This window comes from Macaca thibetana, chromosome 5 (assembly GCF_024542745.1).
Source record: "Macaca thibetana thibetana isolate TM-01 chromosome 5, ASM2454274v1, whole genome shotgun sequence".
Lineage (NCBI taxonomy): Eukaryota > Metazoa > Chordata > Mammalia > Primates > Cercopithecidae > Macaca > Macaca thibetana.
In genome coordinates, this window is record NC_065582.1 from 44,311,321 (window position 1) to 44,326,934 (window position 15,614).

A 15,614-nucleotide genomic window follows, 5' to 3' on the forward strand; every position below is an offset into this window, starting at 1 on the left:
ATTTGTGGAACATTAAAATTAAACTCCTTTTAAGAAATTCATTTTCTTGACCCAGGTGCAGTGGCTCACACCTGTAATCCCAGCACTTTGGAAGGCCAAGGTGGAAAGACTGCTTGAGGCTGGGAGTTTGAGATCAGCCTGGGCAACATAGCCTTTATTTAAAAAAAAAAAAAAAAAAAAAAAAAGTCAGGCACTGTGGTGCATGCCTATAGTCCAAGCTGCTTGGGAGGCAGAGGTAGGAGGATCACTTGGGCCCAAGAGTTCGAAGTTACAGTAAGCTGTGATCACACCACTAGACTCCAGCCTCCAGCCTGGGTAACAAAGCAAGACCCTGTCTAGTAAATTTAAAAAAAAAAAAAAAGGGAAATTAATTTTCTTTACACTCCCACTGATTATTTTAAGATCCTCTATTGAAAACAAAAAACAAAAACAAAAATTGCTAGCTCTCTTTATCTTGAGGTTAATAGTTTTCCAATCAAGTAGATGTAAAGAAAATTTAAAGGAATCTTTCAGGTATATTTTAACATAGATAAGATACTAAGATATTAATTTCAACACCTAATACACAGTTGTAAGTCACAATGTTACTTATAGATAATGGCAAAAATAGTGCTCTGCACTCTGAAGGGGGGGTAAAGAAAGTGGGAAGACAAATCACACAAACTGTGTGCTGGTGTGGCAGAAATGGTCATGACACTACCACTTCAGTCATCCCATCTGTCTCCCGATCCCCTTTTTTATCCTCTATTTCAGGGTTTCTCAACTTTAGCATTACAGGATGTTTGGTTGCATCCCTGGCCTCTACCCACTAGAAGCTATTTGCAACCCTCCAGCCTCTCCCTCTAATTTGTGACAACCAAAAATTTTTCTGACATAGCCAGGTGAGCCACAGCTCTATTGCCACTTTTCCTCTCCTTTTCTCTTTGCAATCTAAGCACCTCAGGCCTCAATAGCTTCCTATAACTCAATTCTAGACTTCAGGATTCACAGAACTGCTGATTCTTCCACAAAGGGAAAAGGGAGCAATGTCAAACACACATACCCTTTCTATCTCTGTTCTCCTCAATGAAAAAAAGGGGAAGCAAAGCAATCAATCCTCAGAACTTAACTGGTACGTCTGAGCACCCACAACCAGCATCACACAGTACTGAGTGCTACAAAGTATAAAAGATATGGCTCATAACCACAATGAACTCACAACATACCATATTTCCTGACGTATTTCTAAAAACAACAAAATGAAAAAATTCATTCATCAAGTACCTAGTGTGTGTCAGCCCAACCATTCTTAATATTGCTGGATATTAACAATATTAATATTTTTAAGAGCTTCCTTACCATAACCCTTCGATAGGATGGGCCCAGGCATTTTTGCGGCAGTAGTTGTTCATATGATTTTGATGAGTAGACAAGGGAGAACCACTGCGCTAGGCACTGTGCTAACACAAAGATCATAAAGACACTGGCCATACCCTCAAGGAACTCCAGTCTAAAGAGTTAATAAGGTAACTGTAATAAAAGGTATGACAACAGATGCTAGACTAGACAAGCAGGTTTGTATTGTTCCTCAAAGTTAGAAGATCCTCAGTGCAGGTCCTATACTTACAATCCCTTATCCCAACTTTATCAAGCTGTCTAAGAGATACACTATGAACGTAAGCATAAATAGAAATACGGACACTCAAAACCTTGCTGAAAGAATTAACTGGGGCTGGGCACGGTGGCTCACGCCTGCAATCCCAGCACTTTGGGAGGGTGAGGCAGGTGGATCACGAGGTCAGGAGTTTGAGACCAGCCTGGCCAACATGGTGAAACCCCATCTCTACTAAAAACACAAAAACCAGCTGGATTTGGTGGTGGGCACCTGTAATCCCAGCTACTCAGGAGGCCGAGGCAGGAGAATCGCTATAGTCTGGGAGGCGGAGGTTGCAGTGAGCCGAGATCGCGCCACTGCACTCCAGCCTGGGCGACAGGGCGAGGCTCCGTCTCAAAAAAAGAAAAAAGAATAAACTAAGGTAGAAGTGAGCCAGAGACAAAAGCTCTACCAAACGCATCAGACTTTTCCCCCTAATCCCTTGATTTTGAAGTGAAACAGCTTCAAATGTATAATCTCCTCTTACCAATTAGATTACTTCTTCAGGGCAGAAAATGACTTACACTTTTCTCTATCCCACCCAAAACATAGTCCAGTGCTGGATGCACAGCAGGAATGCATAAAATACTTGCTGAATTAATTAATATCAGCTTAACAAAAAAGCAGAACTCCACAATGAGGATACACCCCTTTTAAAGGAGCCTTTTCTAGAATACAGACCATCTCAGCCCACACAAATTGACAAAACTCTTCAGCAAATATGCTACAAATAAATGCAAATAAATGCTATAAATACAGTTTTTGTGCCAACATTTAAATGATAATCTAGTTAATTTTGTTCACAGTTAACAGAAAAACATTTAAAACTAATCATTCCCTCAAGCTCGAATAAACTAAATAGAAGTCCTGAGCACACAAACATAAACACATGAAAAATAAAGACGTTGTTATTAACTATGTTGGACTGCAAAGCCAGCAATGGGCAAAAAGCAAAACAGGAAGCTGTAATAGATGAGATGGCAAGCTATACACAACCAGCTGTATAATTTCTACAGCAATATTCACTGCATCATTATTCTCTTTCATTAAAAACTACTGTCTCTGATAAAATTAAGACCGATTTTCCTGGCATTTCTCCTCCCTCTACCACTTAGCTCAAAGAGTTTAAGTGACAAGTCTCACCAATGCGTATCACTTCAGGGCCCGTATTCCCAGTCACACCTCACTCAGAAACGACTTACGGATGGGCAGGGGATGCTGGTGGGCCAAGCTGTGAGCCTTAAGGTGAGATTTAAAAGCCTTTTTTATCCAACTTTAAAATGTTTGCAGGTCATTTAAAAGAAAGGAGATGATAAGAGAAGACACAGACAAATTCTGATTCTGTCTAGGGCAAGGTAAGAACCCACTTAAGACGGAATGTAATTCAGTTAGGTAAGGATCCTACCAATAACCAGCAGACTCATTCCCTTATGGGCAGCATATGAATAGCCTTTTAAACCTGCGGTACTGTAAAATACATATTTGGGCTTCAACCTTGTTTCTGGCATACAGCTCCTAAAATCCTTGGAGACTCCAAAGTGATGTCTTTTTGTATGCTAATGATTGACTGCTGGCTGGCAGCCCCTAACTAGCTTTAGGATGGTGGCAGGATTAGAGGATTGGGACTTTCAGCCCCACCCTCCAACCTCAAGGGAGTGGGCAAGGGGCTGAAGGTTAAGTTGATCACCAGTGGCCAATGGTATAATCAATCATGCCTATAAAATGAAGCCCCATAAAATACCAGGAGGACAAGGTTCAGAGAGTTTCTGGAAAGTTGAACATGCAGAGGTTCCTGAAGCGTGGCACGCCCAGGTTAGGCATGGAAGCTCCATGCCCCTTCCTCCATACCTTGCCCTATGCATCTCTTCATCTGTATCCTTTTTAATATCCTTTATAATAAATCAGTAAATGTAAGTTCCCCCAAACTCTGTGAGCCATTCTAGCAAATTAATTGAATCTAAATAGCGGGGTCATAGAAGCCCCAACTTGAAGCTGGTCAGCCAGAAGTTCCAGAGTCCTGGACTTATGTCTGAAGTGGGTGGGACTGAACCCTCAATCTGTGGGATCTGAGGCTATCTCCAGGTAGTGTCAAAATTGAATTGGAAGACATCCAGCCAGTGTTTGGTGTGTAGGGAAAAACCCACACACATTTAGTCACAAAAGTATTTTGTGTTGACTGTTGTAATGTGAGAGCAGAGGGAAAAACAGTTTGAGTTTTCTACTGACAGAAAACCCATGACCACTATTATCCTTTAAAAAAAATTTGGAAAATTAAACACTGACGCCTAAGTTTTTTAAAAAACATTATAAGGTTTTACTACAAGGGGAACTTTTCTCACTTTATTTAATACCTCATCAACTCGTCCATCTCAATAATCAAAACCACACTCCAAGATAATCACTGCGTCTCACATCAATGAGTAAATGCCACTATAAAATCTAATACTGCAATTCAGGTAGAGAAAGGGGCCTATTTCAATATGATCTAGGAAGCACTGGTGTCTTCAAGGTTCATCATCTATGCCAGGTGACTGAGAAACTGTGTATAACTGATAGCCCCTCACAGTGTAATAAGGAAACTCCTGGACGAAAACCATGTCATGGAGGGAAGCAGGGTGCTTGCCTCTTACAACTCCACTTTATATATATCTTGTACCTCCCTGAAACTCCAGATTCTCTTAGAAGGCTGGGAAATTCGGACTTCCTTTCCTTAAATGAGAAAAGCCTAGTTTTCTCAGACTGATACTTCCTAGTATACAAAGAATGACAAAATACAGGAAAAAGGAAGACATCATCCCCATTTCAATCAAGAGTCTGATCGAGGACATAACCAAAACATTTTATGCTCATTAGTCGTTTGTATTTCTTTTTTCCTTTTTCTTGAGATAGTCTCGCTCTGTTGCCCAGACTGGAGTGCAGTGACACAATCATAACTCACTGTAGCCTTGAACTGCTGGGTTTAAGTGATCCTTTTGCCTCAGCCTCCAGAGTAGCTGGGATTATAGGCGCAGAACCTTCCTGTCAGCAGTTGGCATCTCATTTGTTTGTGAAATGCTTGTTCAGGTCCATTACCAATTTTTCTATTGGGGTGGTGCTTCCTATTGACACAAGTCTTTCTTACAAAGAACGGTATTTGTTGCAAATCTCTTTATCCGTCTTTCAGGTTTTGTTTTTGAGTATGTTTGGTCACATAATAAATGCTATCAAATCTATAAAACGTTTCCTTTATTGTTTCTGCCTTTGGAGTCACATTTAGAAGGGCTCCGTGGCTGGCTATTAATAACCCTCCCCCCAATGGCATAAATCAATCTCCCCTTTCCTTCTAAAGCTGTGACAAGAATCCACTGCAGAATCTTTCTGCATTAAGCATGTACTGGTTTAATGAAAAAGAAATGTTTTTAACCGTAATGAATGCTGTAAGAAAAGCCATAGAAAAATTCAGAATACTTATTTTTTAAAGTTCTAATCAACTTAAATAACCTTTAAAATCATTAAAGGGACTCTTCTGTTAGTTCAATTTCTATACTTTTCTTAGAAACCTTTGTCTAGAATTGTTAGGGAAATGCTCTATCTACAAATTCCCAAACTTGATATTTCACTACCTCATTACCAGGATTCTCATTGCTTACCTCTTCTCAATTCATTTAGCTCATCAGGCTCCTTATAAAACAAGTTAAGTGTTGGGGCTTGGTCTTACACCCAGGCAATCTGACTCCAGAGCCTTATCTCTGAACCCATTTGCTATCCCTAAGCCTACCAGGCCACAAAGTGATACCAAAAAGTAACAATTAACCTAGTCTCCTATATAACAGCCTCACCACACATCACCCTAGGCTTCCCCCCAGTTGTTTAGAATTTGACTTCTCTATAGATTGCCCGGCACACTACCTCCGGTGGTTCTTCTTCCCTTACCATGTGCTGATCTTCCTCCTCACCATCCCAGTAAAAGGACTTACCTCCAACAATACAGGAAAATCAACAAAAGTGGGCAGGAGCTCTGCCACATGCTTCCCTCTCACTTGGACCCCATTCTGTTTCTTTCTCAGACAACTCTCTCTCCTTACCATGGTCAATATTTTGTCATTTGTGCTCCAGATGGCTAACTCCCATCACCTCCAATTGCTCTCTGTCCACTGACTTCTTCCCCTCAACCTTCAAATATGAAGAGATCTCATCTATCTTAAAATGCAAGTCACTTAAGGCAGTATAAGACTCTATTTCTCGCTTCTTAATGTATTCAGTCTTCTCTGAAACTGCATTCACGTGATTATCTGACTTCTCCTTCACCCTTAACTGTACATTTTCCCCTCCAAACCTACTTCTAGAATCTCTCTTCCAGTGGCTTCCTGGTTTCCCCACTCCTCCGACCCCATGCCTTTCTTTCAGTTTCTTCTTTGGTCTAGGTCAAACAGCCTCTCAGACAGTCTACTTCAAATTAGTCTCTTCCTTCTATTAATTCCTAACCGTGGGCTCCAATAAAGATTCAGTCCACCAGTTCTTTCTCTCTCTGTGGTTCTCTCAGAATACCCAGTAGATGACTGCAGAGAGTCCAACGTAAAGCTTTCAAGTCCTCCCAAACCTTATCTCTGACTTACCTGTAGCATACTCTGACTTAGATATCGCACCTTAAATTTAACACATCAAGTCCAATTTATCATTTGCACAATTTTTATTCCTTCTACAACCAGCTCTTCCCTATTCTGAAGTAACGCCTTTATTAGTTTTCCAGCCACCAAGGTTAGAAACTTAAGGATATATCTGCGACATCTCTTTCTCATTACTTTATAGCCACGTAGTCACCAAGCCTTCATTTTCTTTTTTTTTTTAATCCTTCTCTTTCCATGTTTACCTTTATCAGAGATTTATCATCTCATACATAACTCAATAGCTTTCTTACTGATCTCCTGGCACTGGGCTCTATTCCTCCAGTGCAAACTGCATGTTCAAACACTTTCAGTGACTTCCCAATGTTTCCTTATTCTTGCAGTTTAAGGCCCTAAAATTCTCACTGGAACTCAACTTTTCTGAAAATCCCCTCCACACCATCATACTAGGCTCCATGAAGAATACCCACTGAGGTCAGGCAGGGCTGCTCACTACCTCTGGATCCATGCTATTTGATATGATAACCACATGTGGCTACTGAAACATAAATTAATTTATTAAAAAATGCTGTTCCATGTGTGGCTACAGCTACTGTATTAGCACAGATGTGGAATATTTCCATCACTGCAGAAATTCTATTGGACAGTGCTGCTCTACAGATACTCAACACTCATGCTTATCTCCCAGGTTTTCCATGCCATTACTCTGCCTATAATGTCCCTCTTCCTTCTACCTATGCAAACTCAGGCCACAGTGGTCCTGATGTGAGCTGTCTGTACAATTTACTCCTATACTACCTTGTAAGAGTTCTTATAATGTTGCTGCATTTAATTTTTCATTTTTATGTATCCTCTAATTATTGAGCCTCAGAACTAATAAATATTCAAGGAATAAATGAAGCACATACTTATTATAATACTGCAGCAAAATTATCAAATAAGGGCCCATTTACTATCCCTCCTTCATTAAAAAGATACGCTTCTTTTCAATCTAAACAAGCAAAAGATCGTGCATTTAGTTAACTGAATAATGATTCAATTTAATGCCTAATTATAACAGCTGACAGACAGTCTCCCCCCACTTTTCTTACAGTGTTTGAACCTAAAAGAAGAAAAGCTATAAAGGTCTGGAATACATCTACTTTGCATAAGCACACCACAAAGAAACCACAAAAAAAGAAAAAAAAGACAGGGGAGGATAATAAATGAATAGTTTGAGTAACTATACCCTAACAATCTCAGATTGTAGAGCAAAATATCCACAGTACAGCAGCCCTACAATTAAGGGGAAACTACAAATAAAGCATTAAAACTTATGTATAAAAATATATTCTGAATAAACAGAGAGACCCCTCTCTCCTCCTCTTCCCAAACAGGACCTAGTGAATATTCATTTACATCCTGAACTCAAAAGCATATACATGCATAATTAACAATTCTACGTTCTTTCTTCAGATCCAGGCTTATTGCCTCAAAAAAAAAAAAATTGTTAAGAAACCAATCTATACTGCAAACCTAGGGGTGTATATATATGCTCCTTTTTCAAACACTAAAAACAGAGAAGAGATTTGGGAGAATCACAAGGTAAGGACTTCCTCACATCTTAGAGGATTTAATGCTTTATTTTCAAGAATCTTCTCTAAAGTTAGATTTTAGCTTATAACAAAAATTATAAAGATGCTAAACTGTTCAAATACTGTAGTTCCCAGTATTTACTAAAACTCTGATGTCACTGGAGTGAAAATGCTTATGAAACTTTTGGCTTTTCTTTTCTGAAAGACAGTTTCCTTTATGCAAATGAATGTTCTAGAGAAGTCGCTCATTTCTGCAAGTCAGCCCACAATAGCTATAGACATTACTGTTTTGCATATAGGACTAGCCCTGCACCTCTAGAACTGACACTGTCTTAATAACGCACACCAAGATGAGTATTTTAATTTAGATTTTAAGCAATTACATTAATACTATTTGGCTCTGCCTTTTTCTTTTTAAAGGTGGCTACACCGGAGTGATGAAAATGCGTCAGGTATTTTTGCTGCAAATCAGATGACAGATCAACAGATTAGACTGAATATCTGTATTACCAGATAATAGCAGGAAAGGAAAATAAAGGGTCAAGAGGTTTCAGGTTGGGGCAAAGAGGAGACGCCCCTATTTGTAATAAAAGTACATTCTAAAATCTTGGTACCAAAGAGTAAAACCACATATAGAAGTAGCAGAACATTTCATCAACCTCAAAGACATGCTATGACTTAAAACCGATTTTCTCCACTTTTTTATATTTAAATTATCCTTTTTCTCCTCAGACCTGTCCAACTCTCTCCCTAGGACTCCCTTGCTCCCTAGTATCCCCTAAATACCCCAAACTTTAGCTTTTGGTTAGGAATGTGATTTGTTTTTGAGAGTCAAGAGGAGACTCGTATATTTTGCTAGATATCAGAGTTGCCTGCTTTCATTCGAACTTTGTACAATCTTGGATTTCCCATTTTCTAATAAGGTCCCGTTGATTAAATTAGATATAGGGCTTTTCTTTTCCATCTCCAGAATGAAAAAGAATCAATTTTAATATGTAGAAAATAAGCATTTCTCACTGTTTGTCAGATTTGATTCCTACTAAGCTCAAACAATGTTAGGTATAAAAAGTTGCTACAATGCCAAAAAATTCTCTCCTCCCTTCCCTAAATTACGTTGGATATGCTCACACCAAAGCCTCAGAAATATAGTGACCGTGTTTGGGGGGGGGAGAAAAGGGCACTTAATGCTAAGAGGAATCCAGATCCTGGCTTTCCCTTTTTCCAGTCACTATACAGGTAACTTTGGATGTCAGTTACCTTCTCTGGACTTCAGATTGTTCACCTTGATATGAACCAACCAGATTAGAAAATCTTTAAAGCAACTTTTAATACTAAATATCTCTATTCTCTGTAAAAGAAATTACAAACCTTAATGTTTATGAAAGCACTTGGCAGGGCAGTCCCATGGACCTACCTCACCCAAAAGACCATGAGATTTAGAGAGTTAAGTGTATACATTAACTCACCATGGCATATAAGCATTTTGGGATAGGAAGGTGGGAATAAGAAGATACAAGATCCACAGTTTCATCAGATTCTTAAACAGCCCTGACCTTGTAAAACATTTATAAAAATAGATGCTAAATGTTTTTTTAAAAATCCCCAAAGAATTAGCAATTACTATTCTTACAGTGTTTAACAGCTCAGGAAAGACAGACTAATTTTGATAAGACAGACAAACTGAATTACTACAACTTTCCTCCTAACTTAATACCAGTTTGTGATTATGTAAGAAAATGCAAGAGGAAAGTGACAAGAATTATGCAGAAAAGCAGAGATAAAACTAATTTGGCTTTGAAATCCGTTACTTTCAAGTCAGATTTACTCTTCAAATTATGTGCTGCTTAGATAAGCATTATTTTTCCTTTCTTAAACACTTACAAAAGGACGACAGAAGATAGCCCAGAAAGGCACAACAGAAGGTAAATTTATTTAAAGACCTAAAAAAACACAAGCCAAGTCATGTCTATACTGGCATAGCAAAGCACAGCAGAACGATGACGATTTGGGTCTTCTGAACGAAAGACCAAAAACATAGTTAAGATGGAGTTTCTAGAGTTTGACTGCCTCGATCATATCTCAGGTAAGATTAGAAATCATAATCGTTCACTACACAGCCTGAAGCAAGATTTTGAATCATTCTGGCCTCAGTTTCTTTACCTGTAATATGTGACAACAACAGTACTTATGGAAGTTTTGAGGCTTAAATGAGATATGGGTATTATAAACAATGCCTGGCATACATACGTAAACATTCAGAAAAAAAAGGTTAGCTACAATTATTTCTCCTCTCTAAGGCTCTAAACCAAATTAGAATCGATGACACTAATAATAATAATATCTACAGAAAAGTCAAACTCCTTTTATCCAGTAGCTTCAACTGTCCCTCCCAAACTGTGTTTTATTTTTAAAAAACCAGCTAGTTAGTGATAAGATTAGTTTATATGTCTTTCCATCTTTGACTCCACAAACTCATTAGTAGAGGTAACAAGTGACAAGAGTAAAGGTCCTGGGGCGGCACTGGCTAGCAGAACCTTCTGTGATGATGGAACTATTCTATACACACACTGTCCAGTATGGCAGCCACTAGCCACAAGCAGCTACTAAGCGCTTGAAATGTAGCTGGTGCTGAGAAAGTGAATTTTTATTTAATTTTAATTTAAACTTAAATAGCTATACGTAGCAGAGTGCAGTGGCTCACGCCTGTAACTCCAACACTTTGGGAGGCCGAGGCGGGAGAACAGCTTGAGCCCAGGAGTTCGAGACCAGCCTGGGCAGCATGACGAAACCCTGTCTCTACAAGAAATACAAAAACAAATTAGACATGGTGGCAGTGTCTGCAGTCCCAGCAACTTGGGAGGCTGAAGTGGGAGGATTGCCTGGGCCTGGGAGGTTGAGGCTGCAGTGAGCCATGATCGTGCCACTGCACTCCAGCCTGGGTGACAGAGCGAGACCCTGTCTCAAAAAAACAGAATAAAATTAAATTTCAAAAAAGCTACATGTGACTATGGCTACCTTAGTGGATAGCAGAGCCCTAGAAAATCCATAAGCTAAATAAGGATTGTCAGAAATTTAAGCAAAACAAGGATCTTCTTTTCCTGAATTTTTATATGTTCAATTCAAATATCTTTGTTTCTGGTATAGGCCTGGTAAGTTAGACTAGTTAAAGAAACATGTCAGTTGATACATCAATACAGTGCAAATTCAGTGGTAATAAAAGGATCATAGTTAAGTATGCGGTCCTCTGATATTTTAGAAGGTCCCTAAGGCCAAGTTAAATTCAAACCCACATGAAGCATTCAGTACACATATCAGAGCTGCAAATGTCCTTATCAGCATCCCTAAAGCATCTGTTCTGCCTCTACCAAATGAAAAGCTACTTATACAATTCAGACTGAATATCTCTGCATTTATCTTAAATTTCTCTCTAGAAATTCATAGTTCTGTAAGCCTTTTCCTTCTTTCAGGCATACTGGTGTTCCTGGTCATCTCAGCCCTTCCACTATAAACAAAACCCATGTACCACCCATATCTGAAGTATAACGCCAGACTCCTGCTTAGCTACCCCTGTAATATGGTTTAATTATGATGACTGAACTAACAGGCTGACATCATAGACTTTTACAGGCTGACCCCATGTCATCCTGATGTATCATTTTGCACCAGTTCAGTGCTGTAAATCAATTTAAGATCTCAAGCAGGTTGAAAAGGCTGGTAATGATGCTTTCTCTGCTGTCTCTGGAGACTCTACATTATACCCAACTTACATTATTTATAAAGCCTCAGTGATGCCTCCATTAGCCTTGTAAGACTACACAAATGAGATCTTTCATACACACACACACTTGGCCTTGATTATGTAGGCCACTGCAGCTTAAACATGCTTGTCTAATTACACCCAAGTTACTTCTTTTTCCAATCCACTAAGTTATTAGATTTTATCTTTAACCCAGAATTGCTAGAAATCAAAATTACAAAGTGAAATTTAGTTTTTAACTAATAAATGTAATCAACGTAGTTGAGAAAATGTGACTTACTTCCTCTTAATGCCTTAATGAACTTAGTAGAAATAAAATTAAATTCCAAGAAGTGTAAGACATCAATGTCTCTAATTGCCTAAAAATTGTCATTTCTCTAAAACACAAAGGTCATCAGCTCTTCAAGGATATGAAATCAAAGGGTACTGCAAGGGGTAAAATGTATTTGGTTACATACCTATGGTTGTAGGGGTCAAAACTAAATCAAGGACAAATCCCTACCCTCAGAAGAAACCTGATCCTGCCTGGATCCTCTAGAGGCTCTGGCATCACCCATCTCCAGAAAAATCATCTCTCACGACCCTAGTTACACTTTCCTAAGAACTGCAGTATTACACCAATGATACACCACCTGCACAGAAATATCAAATAACTGCAAATAGGAAAGAGAGTGGGAGAGGGCAGAACAAACACTTTAATCAGTACAGCATATTTAGATCTGGCACCTACATCAGAATAACACTGATGCAACAATATTTACACCAATTGAAAATGCTGGGGCAGTGAACACTTCTGCCCCGATTCTTCTTTAATACAGCTCACCCACCTTCAGTACAATTTAAAGTAATTACAAACAAGATGAAAAATCAACATGGGCAGGGAACAGTTTTCTCATTGTGTTACCGAGGTGTGGGCAAGTTATCCACAACAGACAATTAGACCCAGAGATGTTCTGAAATAAAGGCATTCTGAGATTTAGCCGCTGAGAGTTGCAGCAACAGGAAGACATAACAGAAATCATGCAACTTCTTTATCATTCCACGTACTTTGAAACTTCAGATACAATGGAAAGAAAAGAGGGGGGAGGGCAGAGAAAAAGGACAGTTGTCTCAGCACTCACGAAAACGATGCTTTCTCAGGAGATGGTTGAGACCGGCCTCAATTTTCAGAAGGAACGAGCCTTTACTGGTTATCTTGCACCGTGTATTTAAAAATTGCATGCGCTTCAAAATAAACAAAAGCTCAGCTACTGTAGTTGTGAGATCTGGCAGGCATTTGTTCCTCCTCCCCTCCTAAAGCACATCAAGGAAACGTTCTCCCTTTAAAGCCTTCATACAGCTTCAGCAACTAGAAAAACAAGCCCACGTCTGTCTCTCACGCCCACCACCCCCACCTTCCTACAGAAACAACCCCGAGAAACACTAACAAAGACAGAGAGCAGAGTAAAGGAACAGTTGTTCAACCGCGAACTCACGAATACACATGCAGTGAGGCAATCGACTCCGGTAAAGGGAAAGGAATGAGACACCAGGAGACGCAGCGGGTGTAGGCGGAAGAGGGGGAAAAAATTACGCGCCGCCGCCAAACCTTTGAATAAATTAGAGGGGATTTCGGTGCGAACTTTCCTTGACCTCGACCCCAAAGAGGCTCGCTGGGGCCGAGAAGGAAACCCGTGCGAGATGTGGAGGGGCCCGGGCCGCCGGGGTCCCCTGCCCGCGAGACCCGCTCCACCAGGCGCCTTGGAGGGCAGCGCCGGCGGTCGTCCTCCAGCTCCCTCAGGAGTCGCCCCGCCGGCGCGGGGGACACAATGGGTCCGCGGGCCGCGCGAACGGGCCTCGGCCCGGCTGCCGCACGGGAGAGATGTGAGGAGCGCGCGGAGGGGGAGCGCGGCCGGGGAGGTCCCAGCGCGGTCGGGCCCGAGGGCCGAGGCTTGGGGGCCCGGGAACTGGGCTTCCCACGGCAGACGACCCAACAAAGACACCAGGGGTGCCCGGCGGGCTGGGCACGAGAAGAAGACGCGGTGGCAGGTTCGCTCCTCAGAGCGGCAGGGAGGCGCCATCATGGGGGATGGGGGGTTCGCGGCCCGCCCGGCGCAGAAAGAGCCCCCTCCCCGCCGCCGCCCGCGCCCCCAGCCCAGCACGACCGCGGTGGCCCCACGCGTGCAGAGGCGACGGCGGCGGCGCTGGAAAGCCTGGGGCGCCGAGGGGAGGGCGGCGACGCAGCATGAAGGGAAAGTTGGGTTTGGGTCTGTTTCGTTTTACCGGGTTAGCGGCGCGCCAGTCCGCGCGGGCGCACGAGTGGCCGGGCGAGCGGGGTCCCGCGGCCCGGGTCTGGCCGGCCGGGCGCTGCGCCGCGCTCCGCTCCCAGGGTCCCTCCCCGAGCCTCGGCCCGGGTTGAGCCGCTCGGCCTCTCCTTTCTCCGCCCGCCCGCCTGCTCTCTCCTGGAGCCTGGATTGATCTGGTCGCGCTGGCGTCAGGGAGTCGGAGCCGCCCAGCCTCCACTCCTCGGCTGCCAATACCCGGCGCACTCGCCTGCCCGCCCGCCCGCTCGCTCACACGCTCACCCGCTCACCCGCGCGCCGCCGCCGCTGCCGCGCGACCAGGGATCCTCTCCAAATTCCCGGCCCGACCGGCGTGAGCGCAGCACGGCCGGGGCCGGAGGACGGCGCGGGGGAGCGGCCGGAGCCACCCCCTTCTACCCGCAGCCCCACGTCCCGTTTATTCCTGGAGAAAAAACAGTGTCGCGGCGTTCAGGCTTTCCTAACCCTGCCTTTTTAGTCCCGGTGAAGCGGACTTGGTCCATTATCTGCAAGTGAATTTCGATACTCCATGTTTTTATTTTCTGAAAGGTTCATTAATGCTTCCACCGCGCCCACCGAATCGTTCTATAAACGTGGAGTGCATGTTGACAGTTATCCTTGGAGACGCGCCCTTTTATGTCTAGTTTTCGTTGCCCCTCACGCACTCTCCAATAATTTGCACGCCCCAGAAGTTGTACGTACCCAGAATTGGATAGCCTAGTAACTACTGCACGTGCTTATACAAACCCTGAGTCAACAGATGCGTTTTATGTCAACTCAGGATCCAGTGATTCGAGGAGGTAACCTTGTTGCTCTAAATGACATGCCACAAGGAGATACTGCTTTAACACTCCACATTTTTGGTCCAATTTTTACAGTCTTTTAGATGATGCCAACTCCTTCGCACTTAACTCTTACCAACCTGATCTGCATAGACACTGAAAATATCTTCTAAGAGTCAACTTTTCTCTTGGCTAACTCTTGAAACTGCATAAAATCTTGGATAATTACTATAATGTTGAGTTACAGTTAGACAAGAATGATTTTTTTGAGGAATAAATTTCACATGAAGCAAAAAAATAAAAATAAAAAATAAAAAATAAAAAAATCACTCCCAGCAGTCAGAATATGCCTTCTAATTAAATTCCTTTTTCCCTTAACCTATTTGAGCACTTACTGGTCAATTCGTGGGCCTCATCTTATTTTCCCTAAAAGCAGCGTTTGACGCAGTTGATCATCCTTTGCTCCTTAGAACAACAGGAAAGTGAACCTTGTTAAATGCCACTCAGATCAGGCCACTCCCCTATTGAAAACCCTCCCTTGATAAATAGTATAAAGTATCCCATACAAGAGAACATTATTCAGCCATAAAAAGAAATGAAGTACTGATACTGATGCATGCTACATGGATAACCTTTCAAAACATGTGAAGTGGAAGAAGACAGACCACACATTGTATTCTTCCACATATGTGAAATGCTCAGAGTAGGCAAGGCTATGGAGACAGAAAGTAGTTTGGTGGTTTGCATAGGGTTGGGGAAATGAGGAACCTGAGGAGTGACTGCTAAAGGTTATGGGGTGACAAAATTGTTCTAAAACTAGTTTCTGGTGATGGTTGCGCAACTCTGTGGATATATCAAAAACCTTTAAATTGTACACTTTAAATGGGTCAATCATTTGGTATGTGAATTTCACCTCAAGCTATTAAAAAAAAGTATGACAATGAAATGCAGTATATGACCTTGA

General features: G+C 41.9%; 1 protein-coding gene across 3 annotated transcripts in view; it reads right to left on the reverse strand.

Annotated features, from left to right (window-relative positions):
• Positions 1-14,235, reverse strand: part of SMAD1 (SMAD family member 1) — a 75,338-nt gene extending 61,103 nt beyond the window's left edge. Inside the window, exon 1 of one of the 3 annotated variants that reach the window (XM_050791777.1) lies at positions 14,141-14,235. The gene's annotated coding sequence lies outside the window, so the exon portion shown is untranslated. Of the gene's footprint in view, positions 1-12,689; positions 13,329-13,830 lie in introns of those variants that run through there. The other 2 variants (XM_050791773.1, XM_050791772.1) reach the window with 2 other exon arrangements.
• Positions 14,236-15,614: the final 1,379 nt, after the last annotated feature.